The sequence below is a fragment of the Bactrocera neohumeralis genome, chromosome 3 (assembly GCF_024586455.1).
Source record: "Bactrocera neohumeralis isolate Rockhampton chromosome 3, APGP_CSIRO_Bneo_wtdbg2-racon-allhic-juicebox.fasta_v2, whole genome shotgun sequence".
In the NCBI taxonomy this organism is placed as follows: domain Eukaryota; kingdom Metazoa; phylum Arthropoda; class Insecta; order Diptera; family Tephritidae; genus Bactrocera; species Bactrocera neohumeralis.
The window spans coordinates 40,257,123-40,270,909 of record NC_065920.1 but is presented as its reverse complement, the minus strand read 5'-3'; the positions used below and the strand labels follow the sequence as shown (position 1 = coordinate 40,270,909).

The 13,787-nt window shown below is 38.7% G+C and overlaps 1 protein-coding gene across 2 annotated transcripts in view; it reads left to right on the top strand.

The window, feature by feature from the left end:
* The window catches only part of LOC126752530 (voltage-dependent calcium channel subunit alpha-2/delta-3), a 131,698-nt gene that overhangs the window by 57,642 nt on the left and 60,269 nt on the right, over window positions 1–13,787 (top strand). The window lies entirely within an intron of this gene.

Genomic DNA, 13,787 nt, shown 5'->3' with positions numbered 1-13,787 from the left:
ATGAGCAGCTTCTTGAAGAGAAAATGACGTTTACAAAATTTCAAAACGATATCTTAAAAACTGAGGGACTAGTTCGTATATATACAGACAGACAGACGGACAGACGGACATGGCTAAATCGACTCAGCTCGACATACTGATCATTTATATATATACTTTATAGGGTCTCCGACGATTCTTTCTGGGTGTTACAAACTTCGTGACAAACTTAATATACCCTGTTCAGAGTATAAAAAGTTAGGTAAGCTGAATATGCATAACTGTGGATAGACACAGTGAAGCAACACCTATCGATACTGATATCTGTCGATACATTTTTCGTTTATGTATGAAAAAATATTATTGTGTTTAATCAATAAAATCAAGCTCTAAAGAATTTTCTGTTACAGGAGGTTAGCATCGCCAACAGACGGTGTAAAATTGGTCTCTGAACCACTATTTTGATTGCCAAATGCAATGAAAATAAATAAGGAAATGTTAAGTTCGGGTGCAACCGAACATTTTATACTCTTGCAACTTGCCCTAGGCAAAGCTAGGGATATACGCTAAAGTACAAACTCTCAACCAGAGGATAAGAATCCAAGCAATTATATGTACATACATTGAACTTCTCTAGCTCGAATCACCATAATCCACAAAAATACTTCGAGTTAGGGAAAATTCGAGTTATGAAATTTGACTTCTACTGCCAATTTAAGAGTTCGAGTTATGGAGAATCTCGAATTATAGAAGTTCGAGTTATGGAAGTTCAACTGTATATTTATATATATGTAAAATGATGAAGCACCCTGCAATTTACCACTACAACCATATAAGAATGATATTAAAGTATAGATGGAATAAAAGTTATGGACTGCACTCTAAAATAAATGTTCAAAATTCCATATTTTATATTCAGAATATCTCATACTTCACTGAATTCTATTCAGCCCCGATATAGCGCGGTTCTTTTGTACAGACGTGGATATATATTAGTTGTATTTAATATGTACCTTTCTAAGGACCTGTTATCTAAAAATTTCGTTTTTATTTAATTTTTTTAATGTTAACGATTCTTCAGTGCTGCAGGCAATGAATCGTTTCACATGCCTACATCTATATATCCACATACCTTTAAAGTCATACACGTTGTTGTTTGTTCAAAGGAGTAGTCACATGTCACCAAAAAAAAACACAGCGCGGTGTTACTCATATGTATGTATGTAAGAGGAGCACTTCCAGCGCAACGAAATCCGGTAAAAAACAACCCTAAAAACGAAAAAAGGAAGCCGAAATGCTATAACAAGGAGATTGTGTCGCTCAACCACGCACCGCACAATAAAAATCAACGTCGCTACTGAAAATATTCGGCTTTATTAAACATTTACGCCTACCTACCTACATATATGTATGTATGTACTATACATGTAGAGTTTTGGGTATGTGTGTGCGCATACTGTCTGTGGCAATTTAATTTTTAATTAGCACACAAGTATTTACATACGAACGCACCCGAATGATTGACTGCATTAATGAGAACCCAGCGAGCAAACAAGAGCAGTCAAATCAGAGAGCTGTAGGCTCCACTTATAAGCGTATATGTAGTAGAAAAAATATGTTTTATTTGTTCGAAGTAAAGGGTTCCAAGAGCCAGTATTTTTTGGTTTTTAATCTAGTATGTTAACTAACTTGACTTCATTTTTATTCGGCCCAATTAAACGACTTTTACTAGGAAATCATAATTATGAAGTTTTTTCAAAACGTAATATTCAGAATTTTCCCAAAAAAGAAAAAGACAACAACTAATAATTTATGAGCATTTTGGGTTCTGTTTTGAGAATGCTAAAAAAGTATTTTATAAGGCTATAACGGGTTAAATTTTATAACGTACCAGGAATGGAGAGTTATCAGACTACTTTCAGCAATTCAAGTTGACGGGTTCTTGAGTGAAAATTTGGTTTAAAACTTAGATTAGCTCTTTTAAAGGAATTAGTATTAAATTGTAACTTGTAACCTAAAGTAGTATGGAACGATGTTTTTACTTACATAATATTGTTCTGGAACATTAGGTTTTTTCCTAAATTATTTTTCTTGTATTCTTCAGACAGTACTCGTAGTCAGAGCCTACTTCCTCTTTTATCTGTGTAATAACAATTATCAGGTCTTAGGTCGAAATTCCCCAATGTCTATCATCTCATTTCTGTGGCTGAGTATACATTAGTAGTCGAATTTTTTCGAATGAGGGCTTTACGTCGCAACTGACTTAAACTAGGCATCGCTGTGGACATGTTTCTAAGATAATTCCAAGTGAAAATATCTAGTCATAGCCATGCGTTTTGGATGCTATCAACAAGTTCTCTTCCAATCAAGTGACTCAAAAAAATACTCCAGAAGACCACTGAGACAAAATGATATTTCAGAATTCATTCTAGGCATATTTCAGATGGCTTATTTCGAGTTGAGCATTGTGAAGTAGTTTAGAATTAACTTCATTAGCTCACCTATTTCCTGCCTAGTATCACAGGCGGGCCAATAGAAGTGCGGTATAATATCTTACCAACTGAATTTTGACATTTATTGCGCTGTGGGTTGGCAGCTCGGTTATCGCGTATGCGTTCGCTTGTGCAGTGGTATGGGAACGATTTCGGCATTCACCGTGGCATGGATAATGACTAATGTTTCGGGTAGATATGAAATGGCTGAGGGCCTTTATGACATTGAGTGCGGCAGATAAGTTCTAAAGCGTTGAGTAGAGTGTTATTTTATTTGAGTGTAGCATACTTGTGGAAGAAGTGAGGTTATCTGCTTTTAATTTCATGTAATTTACAGTCTGCACACACCCATATACATACTATACATACCGCCATTATAATAAATACCGATGTATATGTACATATATATGTATGTCGTGTATGGTGCGTAAAATATAATTTTCAATGAAAGATGGGGTGTGAGTTTAAAATATACATAGATATGTAAGGGATGAAAGAGTTGGAGACATATTCGTTTATGCTTTCTGGTGTTAATAAATATTATTTTGGTAAGAGATTTTCATATTTGAGTTAAAAGGTTTCAAACGAAACAATTATTTTGCAAAGAGAGAAATATTCTAAATTTTTTATATTGTAATGTTCCTGTTGATGGTAAAACTGAAGTCCTCTTGACCACCATTCAACTAATAGGTTTCTTTCTAATTTTTAAACTTTCACGAAATGATAAAAGAGAGTTTCCAACAGTTGTTTGTAACACATAAACTAGGCACATGTTTATCCCCCATGCAGCAAAGAGTTTATGTGTTCTACTAACTAATACAGTACGCTATTGATATTTGCCATCTTCGATTCGCCAATTCATTGCTCGATATCTTTGCCCTTTTTTAATGTAAAAGCAACGACGAAGTTATTAAGCTGCGTTTTACAATTTTTTTAATATTTTTCCATTGTAAATGTCTCGTATCACATATTACTCTGAAAATGAACATACAAACATCTCTTTATTGTTACCTCAGAACTTGAGACTTGAAATAACCTACAGGGTGCGTTCCAAAGTAAAGATTTTTGAATCTAGCGCCCCCTGGTGACGCCATCTATATGTCGACTGATGCGTTAGAATCTGCTATTTTTATCGATTGTCCATTGAGAATTTCATGACATTTCATCATCATTGGAAGTGAAGTTATTGAGTTTTAAGTGTCAGTATGTTTGTGTTATTGCTGCGAAAATGAGCTTCGAACAAAGAGCCAACATTAAATTTTGTTTTAAAATTGGTAACACTTTTACCGAAACGTTTCAGTTGATGAGCAAGTTTATGGCGATGATTGCTTATCCCTTAGCAGAGTGCACGAGTGGTTTCTACGTTTTCAAAGTGGTCGTGAGGACATAAATGATGATCAACATATGGGCCAATCAAAACCCGTGATCAGCGGAAATTCCATCGAAACTGTGCGTGAATTCATCAAAAATCAGCCGAAATCATTATTGAAATGCATGGAAATGGAATTGAGCATCTCCAAAACATCGATTTATCGCATTTTGGCCGAACATTTGGACTAACGAAAGGTGTGTGCACGGTTTGTTCCGCACAAATTGACTGACGACCAAAAATTACTCCAACATTCGAAGAACGATTAATTGACCAAAAATCTTATTTTAACCATTAACCACTTCCCGTATTCACCTGATATGGCACCGTGCGACTTCTTATTTTTCGGAAAAATGCATTTGCCCATGAACGGAAAGCGTTATGCAGACGTAGAGGCCATTCAAAAGGGTTGTATCGGCATACTGGCGGCCATACCGGCCAACGACCTAAAACACTCGTTCGACATGCTTTTGGACCGTGCAAAAAGCTGTATTGAAGCAGAAGGAGACTCCTTCTCCTTTGCAGGAGCGAATAAGATAAACCCAATTTTCGAGTACTTTTTCCACTAATTAAGTGGTATGTCATGAGTAGCACGTTCAATATTGACCTCTAAAGCATGAAGAGAGTCTGGTTTACTGCTAAAGACCAATGATTTCAAATAACCTCACAAAAAGTAGTCCTATGGTGCTAAATCACAACTTGTTGGAGGACATTAAATGTCACAATTTCTTGATATAATCGATTCTCCAAACTTTTCTCGCAATAATTCGGTTGCTGCACGTGCTGTGTGGAACGAAGCCCTGTGTTTTTGGAACCAGATGTAGCCAAGATCAACTTCTTTCAATTGCGGCCATAAAAAGTTGATTATCATCGATTTATTACGCTCTTCATATACAATAAACAGCTTCATTTTGAAAGAAGTACGGACCGATGATTCCTCCAGAGCAAAAACCATACTAAACTGTTAATTTAAGTAAATATAATGCTTGCTCATGAATAACTTGTATTAACTATTTACCGCACCACTCAGATGAAAGTGAGCATCTTCGGAGAAGAAGATTTTCGGTTTCGTTTTCAAGTTATTCCAAGGCAAAAAAAGCGTATGGCTTCAGTTCTTGGGTGAGAACCATTTTATATGGATGCAATCCAAAATCCTTTCTCAAAATCCGCCAGGTTGTGCCTTGAGACAGTCCCTATCCTTAAGAACATCTTGTAGTCTACAATCTGCGGTCTTCAGCAACACTTGCGGCAGCAATATTTTGCATTACTTCGAGCGGTTCTTTGTCGTATCGGCGCTTGAACATTATGTAAAAAAAAGTAGTGTCGACGATTATTACACGTTGCATGAGTATGAAAATGGCAGATTGGATAAATACCAAATATTTTTTGAAGCCAATGTTTTTCTAACTAGAATAATATCTGCTTAATAAAAATGTATTGAAAAAATTTGTTGGTCTTAATTATAGGAATGGTAAGTGTCATCGATTCGGCGCTTTACCATACGCCTTTTTGAGCTCGGCTGTTTCGAAACCAATCGAAGAGACTAGCATTATTATATGATTATGCTACCGCAGGTGTCTTACCTTATTATACTGTATAACTACAACAACATCTTTGCTGAAAATATTTTTATTTCCGACTACAAAAGCAAAGTAATCGATGAAATCAGCAAATGACTTTTAAAATACCGTTTTTAAATTCCGTAAAGGTTAAGAAAGACGTTTTTGAATTTTATATTGTGTGAATTAGACTCCTTTTTGTAGTTTGTGGCTTGATATTATGTGGTAAAAGGAGAGTTTTAAGCCGCTTTCAATGGGTTTTAGCGAAAAAAGGTTAAACTGAACTATACACTCGACTATACGAATATTATGATGAAAGTGCGAACTATCGATAATAATATCGATTATTATGCTATTCCTTTGCAGCCTCGACACTCAGAATAAGCGTTGTAGAAATTTCCAATTAATTTATACTTAATAATACAACATCGAAGCAGTCTATTATTCTACTCGCTCAAAGAAAAGACAATCTGGTGCTTCTACAAAACCTAAACCATTGAAATGTGAGACGAGAAAATATCGATTCGCAGTATATTCTCCATTTTTAATTAAAACTCTGCTTAAGTAAGGTTGCAGTTTAAAAATTAATCCATTTAACTTACGACACGTCTTAAAGGATCAATGTTCCTGACTAGACTAAACCAGTTATTGGAATTTGCGACGCCAACCGGCGCACACATCAAATCTGTGCACTGTAACATAATGAATTTGGCGAAACTTTTGAACTTTTTCATGGCGTTTGACTTAAACGATTATCATGGCAAAATGTTTAACACTAATAAAACAACAATAACAACAGCAACCACATTTATAACATGCACAGATTTGCAAAACAATATCAGCTATGAGGAAGAAAAGCAACAACCAGCATGACATTGGTGGCATTGAATGAACGCTGGAGCCAGGGCAGCAGAAGCGACGGAAGCGGCAGCGCCAAAAATATTCCCAACAGCCATTGTTGCCGAGAAGTTGCTAGACAAACGAGAGTTTGTGTGCATATTTGATGTATGCATGTGTGTGTGTATGTGTGTGGTGAAATGAGCGTACGCGCTGTTAGGAGTCACCATAAATCAACGCCGCATCAAAGCTGGAATGGCGAGTGGATTTACCAAATAACAATGCTGAAAGGGAAGTGGGGGGCGAAGAAGCAGCAGCAGCAGCATGACTGCTGCGCAGTGACAACAAGCATACAAATCTGAGCAAATGTGCGCCAGCCCGCACATAAAGACAAACGTAGTACATATGTGACTGCTACTGCGTTGCCACATGATCCAACTCCAGCCAATTCGGTCGCAAACTGCCGCCGGAAAGTCTGATCATTGCGATGTTTTGAGCCATTTGACTGGCTGGCTAGCGACTGGCGCACTGTCGGCGGTTCAATTGGTTTGCTTGGTTAACTCATTGACTGCCTGGTTGCTGCCAAGCGGTGGCTCTTCGACGGCGACATCACTCTCTCATTCGTTGGTGGCGGCGGCGGCGGTGTTTCCCCTCAGCAAAGTTCTGTCTGATTATGCAAATATTTACGTCTGGCAGTGTCGTTTTACTAGCGGCACACACCAAAGCTAGCGCCAGTTTAAAATGCAGCCGCACATGCCAGCATAACTATTTGTATGTATGTGGTGGTATAAGTGCATTTCGAACTACCGAGTAATGGCGTGTGCTCCATTGTCATTTGAGGAGCAGCCCCTGCTGCCGTTTCCAATGGCATTGTCGATTGAACATTCCTCAAATCTGCCAGTATGCCAGGCGTTCATGTGTATGTGTGTAGTTTTAGCTGTGTGGAGTTGCTCTTGACACGCACCAACATAAATTATTTTATTATTTAAATTTTGGTGGCGAATTCTGATTAGTATAGCTGTAACGTTGTGGCTTGCTTTCAATTAAAACTCTCGCCCACCCTCACTACGAAATGAACATTCGATGGCGTTCACAATGCCAACAAATTGTACAGTGAACAACATTCCCAGTAGAGAAGTACACTAGTTCAGAACTGTTTCCGTTCTAATATAAACATTATTAGTTTATTTTCTTCTTTTTCTTTACTGGCGTAGACACCGCTTACGCAATTATAGCCGAGTTAACAACAGCGCGACAGTCGTTTCTTCTTTTCGCTACGTGGCGCCAACTGGATATTACAAGTGCAGCCAGGTCCTTCTCCACCTAGTCCCTCCAACGGCGTGGAGAATCTTCTTCTTTCATCGAATGCGATATTCGCCTTGGCCAATGCGCAAAGGACCGTAAATCTTTTACAGAATTTTTCTCTCGAAAACTCGCAACGTCGACTCATTAGTTATTGTCATCGTCCAAGCCTCTACACCATATAGCAGGACGGGAATTATGAGTGAGTTTGGTTTTTGTTCGTCGAAAGAGGACTTTGCTTCTCAAATGCCTGCTCATTCCGAAGGAGCACCTGTTGGCAAGAGTTATCCTGCGTTGGATTTCCAGGCTGATATGTTGGTGGTGTTTATACTGGTTCCAAGATAAACGGAATTATCTACGACTTCAAAGTGATGACTGTGAACGGTGACGTGAGAGCCAAGTAGGGTGTGCGACGACTGTTTGTTTGATGACAGGAGATATTTCGTCTTTCCCTCGTTCACTGCCAGACCCATTTGCTCTGCTTCCTTGTCCAGTCTGGAGAAAGCAGAACTAACGGCGCGGGAGTTGAGGCCGATGATATCAATATCGATAGAACCTTATACGCGATGTTGAGGAGGCTACGGAATTGTTTTAGGCAACATATTTTCGTTGCAGCTTTCTAACTTACTGCAAACTCTAAATAAGTTTCACCTCAAAATATAACAGAATTTATCACACTTTCCTGGTATATTTATGCACTTTTGATAAATTACTCATACTCATTTGCTGAACCGTTTATTCAATTTTAAGCTCTTCGTTCCTAACGTCTGAGCGAGTCCTCATAAATTCATTATGTCAGAAGTACGACGCACCCTTTTAATTCTCGTTGCCATTTTACTTCTAGTACATAAATATGCGTGTTGCTGTAAGTATGTATTTATGCAATATGTATACATATGTATGTATAATGTATGTTTGTACATAGTCCCAGCTTCCGTCGATGCAGATTGTTTTTCTTCTTTTTCGTTAACTCAACAACTCAACAATGTTACATGGTCGCAATTTTTCATTTGACAGTTGGTTGTCCTTCAATTTATTACAACGAGAATCGAGCGGATGTGCCAGCAACAACTACAACACTCGCATTGCATAAGCGCGCACATATGAATGAAGAACGACACCATTGCAAGTGCGAACACAAATGTACGAAACAAAAACAAAAACGAAAGAAAAATACTTCATAGTTGTAGAGAGAAAAGTGAATAGATGAAAAGCTGAAAGATGCTTTAGAAAAAAATTTCGAAAAAAACAACACAAAAACACTAAAAGAAAAAGCAATAAAATGTTAAACAAATGGTAAATGAATAGCTGGCGACGCACGCGCCAACACAAGCACTCATACATACATGAGTACAATAGAGTGTGAGTATATAGGTGTGTGTGTGTGTGTGTGGCACATTCGCAGTTGTTAGTTGACACGGTTTCGCATAACATAAGAGCATATGAACGCACCAACAAACATACATAGAGTGAGGGCTCGACGCTGGTTGCTTAGAAAAGTCACAAAACTACATTGACACGCATACACAGAGGCACACCTACCTACACATACATATATAAGTACACGTAGATACATGAGTGTAGAGTGTCATCTTTCTGTAGGTGCGCTTAAATAAACACTTTGACGCGCAAATGGTGAACGCTGAATGGTGAGTGTTGAATGTTGAGTGTTGGCCTGGTAGGATGCCTCTTGTCTGCTCTGTCGGTCTGCTGTCCACATGCTCGCATGCTCGCATTTCGCTAGCCACTCCTTGCACTGCACTTCGGACTTGTCCGCTTGTGAGCAACTGACAAGTTGACTAACAGGCTTTGGGTGTCTGAAAACCCCACATTGTAATTCAATAGTTCGCCTCTGTGTTGGCAGACGCTTATGGAAATTTTCTTTTCTTGCCATTTGCTCTAAATTAGTGGGTGATGGCGCACACCTATGCGAAAGGTATGAAATTTCATAACTTTGTTTAAGTTTTGCTTAGGTTTGTAGATGAATTAAGCCAGTAAGGAAGGACTACGCTAGATCTAATAATAAATGGCTTTGTATCACTAGTAGGCTTTTGTTTTTGATAAAACTGAATCACCGTAAGCCTCTTCTAATATTTGCAACGGTTCTGCAAACAAAATTTGGTTAGAAACACAAAATTTGAGACAAATCCTTTGTTCCATATTTTTATACATTCTAAAAATCGCAAGCTGCTGTAGTCGAACTGGTCGCGCTCATAATTGGAATAGTAATTAAGCACCCAGCAACTTAGCAAAATAAATTTTTGAAATATCAATTTCGAATCTAAACTTCGTCATGTTACACGATGACATGGCGCTGAGTCATCCTGGACGATAAGGTGATCCGAACAAAAATAATGTTTCACAATTATGGGTACTAAAAAATTGTAAACCACTGTCGCATATTTTTTTGCAGTCATTATTACATCAAGAAGGTGTAGAGATCTCAAAAACTTGGTATAAAGGCAGGCCCAAATCATTTGTCTTTGTGGAAGCTTAACTTTCTTTACTACAGATTTATCCTAGAACCTCCCATTACCTGAATTTGGCGCACGTGAAGCACATTTTGCGAGCTTAGAAAATTTAATTTGCTTTCTACAGACCACACAATCTGTTGAAAATCATTTTGATCTCAATTTTGATACTTTTTAGCCCAATAATGTCGCATTTTTGGGAGAGCGTCTACCATATAAAACCACATCTCTAAACCGTCGACGTATGTATGGTTTCGACACTTAGATGACTTGGTGAAAATTTTGCATCTCCGCCCTTGGAGAAGGTGCACTTTTGAGGCAGTCGCTTAAATTTATCCGCTGCAGTTAGTTGTCTCTTCTCTCAGTCGACTTTCGAGAATGAACTGAATGACTTGCTATTTGTCAAAGATCAGTTTTCATAACTATAACTAAACAGTTAACCCAATTCTATAAAAAAAACTTTCATTCTCAGTGCCTACTAGTTCTAGTGGAAATTGTTTCAAATTTCCAGTTATACATATAGAAGTAAGTATATCTGACGATAGTCTACAATAGTGAGGGTGCGTTTCTATTGACTGCAAGTGTATACATACATATATAGGTATGCCCCTTAAGCAGAAAAGAGGCGAAAAATTTTATTAGTTTTTATGGAACTCAAAGTTCGAAAATTCCACCGTTGGGAATTCATCATCATACATTTGTTTTCTGATGTTAAGGGCGTTGAATCTTAAGCGAGTTTTCGACGGCACGAAAACCACCTTATCTTTAGGAAAATATATCCATTTAATTTCAGTAAAGTATCATACATTCCATCCACTATAAACGGCTTAAAAGCATGGGTAAATTCAGAAATTACTAAACTAGAATCAGGTATGTCGGGAATATGAGAAATTCTGGACTGATCGCGTTAACTTATTTCATTGCTCTAGTGTACACGAGAACAATTCTTTTACTCAAGTTTATGACGCACACGAACAGACATATACGGCATAAAACCGACTGCGATAAGAAAATTATTTGAGCGGGGTAGTTAGCGAACGGATTTAACACACTTTCTACATTAAACTATATCATATCCTGTATTATATATAGATTTAATTTTAATAAGTTGTATTACATATAAACCAATTTACGTGTATTGCATAAAGCCAATCGGAAGTTCGAAAATGTTTATATTATGTATACGTATCTCCCTTCCGCTTTTTTACTCTTTATTCAATGCTTTATAAAAAGTGTTACAGTGATCGGATTTAGTTCAAATCTGTGCCGTTTCAGTCGATAATTTGTTTCCATCTAGACGGCAACTTCATAATACCCCCCTCGTAGAAGCCCCTCCTCCTTATCTTCAAAGAACTCGGACAGCCACTTTTCACAAGACTCTTTTGAGTTCAACTTTAGACCAACAAGGGCGTTCGACATGAACAAGAAAAGTTGGTAGTCACTTGGCGCTATGTCCGGGCAATATGGTGGATGCGTTAAAACCTCCCATGCGAGCTCCCGAAGCTTCTGACGAATAATCAAACTGTTGCATGACGTCTCTACACCCTTCCTGTTGGCCAATTCTGGACGCTTCTGGTCGATCGCTTGCTTCAAGCGGTCCAACTGGTCGCAGTAGAAGATAGAATTAGGCGTATGGTCATATGGGAGCAGCTCATAGTGGATGATTCCCTTCCAATCCCACCAAACACACAGCAAGACCTTCCTGGCCGTCAATCCCGGCTTGGCTACTGTTTGGGACGATTCACCGGCCTTCGGTCACGACCATTTTCGCTTGATATTGTCGTATGTGATCCATTTTTCGTCGCCAGTCACCATCCGCTTCAAAAATGGGTCGAGTTCGTTCCGTTTCACAGCATATCGCTGGCGTTGATTTGGTGCAGAAGGTGTTTTTGTGCCAAATCATGCGGCACCCAAACATCAAGCCTTTTTGTGTATCTAGCCTTCTGCAGATGCTTTAAAATGGTTTGGTGACTAACTCCCATCTTCTGGGCGATGTTACGAGATGCCATATGCCGGTCTAACTCGATGTTTTCCATGATTTGATCGGTATTCGTCGTCACAGGTCTTCCGTCGGCTGTCTTATCCATGGTGTCGTTTTCACCCGCTATGAATCGTCGGAACCATTCCTCCGCAGTTCGAAGTGATAGAGTACCGTCCACCTAAACACCATTAATCTGACGGAACGTTTCTCTAGCGGATTTGCCTTTAACGAAGGAAAACGACGCAAGGAGACGCAATATCCACTCTAATCATACACAACGTCGTTTTGTAGGTTATGTCAAGACCTTCCAAAGATGTCTAGTATTGCCAGATATGAGCTCTGCAGCGCTTTATATGTATGTTCATAGCCGCGAAATTCAAAAGACAAAAAGGCGGAAGGGAGATATTTGACAAACTAATATTTCATGGACAAGGTCATTAGTCGGCGCAATAAGGCGTTTTACCTTCAAAAGTCTGATACATGTCATACACTAGTATGATTTTTTAATGATAGCACAATTAAAGGCGACTGTGTATAACTAGTATGGGCTTTTTTAGTAAGCGAACTAATTCAGCTTTTAACATTTATAATAAATGTATAAAAAGCTAGACTCCGAGGTTTGTTAAGACAACAATTCTCTAAAGGTACCGCTACTAGGATTCTGCTTATGAGATATAAAGTAAAAGAAAAATATGCAAAATATAAAATTAAGCTTCGGGAACTCTGCGACGCACAGCCAATTATTCCCTTAAAACTCACATTGCTTCTTAAATGCTCTTCTAGCAACTCCTTTTCAATTTTATTTAAATATATTCCCTGAACTTCGTTTACAACTCCCATTAGCCTGCACTTCACAACATTATTTTGTAGTTTCATTACATTGCATCCCTTACCCACAACGCATTTATCTTGGAGATTTTCTGTCATCCATTTTCCATGCCATTCTAATGGCACTCTGCTGCTTCTACTTACTGCCATGCTGCTGACACGCTGCTCGGCAGCTGCTGGCAACCATCGGTAAGTGCCCAAAGGATTTTACACCTTTCTGACGGCGTACACATTCTTCTAGAATTTTCACTTAAGCCGGTTCCAACAATGAACCAGCTCGCCGAGCGACTAAATGGCTACCTTGTGAGAAGTGAGGCAAGCCCAAACTCCACATTGACTGCCACTTATCCACACACACAGAGAGAACTCCGACTTGGCTTTATTCCAATGTGTATCGGCAAATCCAAAGGCATCAAAAGTCCCAGCTCTGATCGGAGCGCTTTTGCATATTCGTCGCTGTAAGTACAAGTTAATATGTCTCGGCCAACACAAGCGCACGCCTGCGAAGTTGCTGGCCGACAGTTGTGGCAACTTACCTGTCATTGCTGTTAACCGTAAGGAATCTCAGTTGCTGCAGCACCAACTACAAGGACTCAATGCTGCACTAAATCTCTTCTACAGCTATGTATATATGCGTTTGTTTGTGCAGTCCGTAAGCGAGCTCTCCGGCAGTCAGTTCGATAGTATCCAGCCTGTACCTGAAAAGCGGGCACCCTGAACAGTCCTTTCAACCCAACAGAATTAAAATACATGTAGCACAAACTTGTACCTACACCGTTCTCTCACACAACTACACACATATATATTTAAGCACATATATACAGGGGCACACCTGAAGCTGTTTAGTGCTTTCCGTATGCCGCAGTCAACTTGCCACAAGTAAGTGTGTCTGTCGCGTCGCAATGAAGATGCAATGTGCTAATTAGATTTTAATGGAGATATGAATGCATTTTCAACAAAATTAAGATT